This window comes from Triticum dicoccoides, chromosome 1B, assembly GCF_002162155.2.
Source record: "Triticum dicoccoides isolate Atlit2015 ecotype Zavitan chromosome 1B, WEW_v2.0, whole genome shotgun sequence".
Taxonomy (NCBI): Eukaryota; Viridiplantae; Streptophyta; class Magnoliopsida; order Poales; family Poaceae; genus Triticum; species Triticum dicoccoides.
The window spans coordinates 41,554,966-41,556,726 of record NC_041381.1 but is presented as its reverse complement, the minus strand read 5'-3'; positions in this window follow the sequence as shown (position 1 = coordinate 41,556,726).

Below are 1,761 nucleotides of genomic sequence, written 5' to 3'. Positions count from 1 at the left end.
TCCTCCTCCTCCTCCTCCTCCTCCTCCTCTTCTTCTTCTTCTTCTTCTTTTTCTTCTTCATCTTCTTCCTCTTCTTCTTCTTCTTCTTCTCCTTCTTCTTCCTCCTCTTCTTCTTCTTCTTCCTCCTCTTCCAGTGGGTGTAGCCCCGAGATTCGGGCCAACTACGTTGTATTTGGGTCGAATCTTCAATTAGTCTTTCTTCTGTTTCTGAATCTTGATCGTGCAGTGATACATCTCCGTCGTATCTATAATTTTTGATTGTTCCATGCCAATATTCTACAACTTTCATATACTTTTGGCAAATTTTTATACTATTTTTTGGGACTAACATATTGATCCAGTGCCCAGTGCCAGTTCCTGTCTGTTGCATGTTTTATTTTTCGCAGAAACCCCATATCAAACGGAGTCCAAACGGGATAAAAACGGACGGAGAACTATTTTGGAATATTTGTGATTTTTGGAAAGTAAAATCAATGTGGGACGATGCCCGAGGTGGACACAAGACAGGGGCCCACACCCACTCCAGGTGGGCGCCCCCCCACCCTCCAGGGCCCCTCTTAAGGCAGTCGATGCCCTTCTATGGCCGAAAGAAAGCTATTTTTTGGAAAAAGATCTGTGCAAAGGTTTCAATCCAATCGGAGTTACGGAACTCTGGATATAAAAGAAACGATGCGAGGGCAGAATTGCGGAACGCAGAAACAGAGAGAGACAGAGAGATAGATCCAATCTCGGAGGGGCTCTCGCCCCTCCCACGCCATGGGAGCCAAGGAACAGAGGGGAAACCCTTCTCCCATCTAGGGAGGAGGTCAAGGAAGAAGAAGAAGAAGGGGGGCTCTCTCACCCTTGCTTCCGGTGGCGCTGGAGCGCTGCTGGGGGCCATCATCATCATCGCGATCTACACCAACAACTTCACCGCCCTCATCACCAACTCTTCCCCCTCTATATTTAGCGGTCCACTCTCCCGCATCCCGCTGTACCCTCTACTTGAACATGGTGCTTTATACTTCATATTATTATCAATGATGTGTTGCCATCCTATGATGTCTGAGTAGATTTTCGTTGTCCTATCGGTGATTGATGAATTGCTATGATTGGTTTGAGTTGCATGTTTTATTATTGGTGTTGTCCTATAGTGCTCTTCGTGTCACGCAAGCGTGAGGGATCCCCGCTGTAGGGTTTGCAATATGTTCATGATTTTCTTATGGTGGGTGGCGTGAGTGATAGATGCACAGACCCGAGTAAGTAGGTTGTTCGCGTATGGGATAAAGGGGACTTGATACTTTAATGCTATGGTTGGGTTTTACCTTAATAATCTTTAGTAGTTGCGGATGCTTGCTAGAGTTCCAATCATAAGTGCATATGATCCAAGAAGAGAAAGTATGTTAGCTTATGCCTCTCCCTCAAATAGAATTGCAATAGTGATTACTGGTCTAGTAACATAGTGAATTGCTTAGGGACAATTCCACAACTCCTACCACCACTTTTCCACACTTGCTATATTTACTTTATTGCTTCTTTATCTAAACAGACCCTAGTTTATATTTACATGTTCTTGATTATCTTGCAAACCTATCCTATCACACCTACAAGTACTTCTAGTTTCATACTTGTTCTAGGAAAAGGGAACACTAAGCGTGCATAGAGTCATATCAGTGGCAGATAAGGCTTGAGAGAGTATTTGTTCTACCTTTAGCTCCTCGTTGGGTTCGACACTCTTACTTATCGAAAGAGGCTACAATTATCCCGTATACTTGCGGGTCA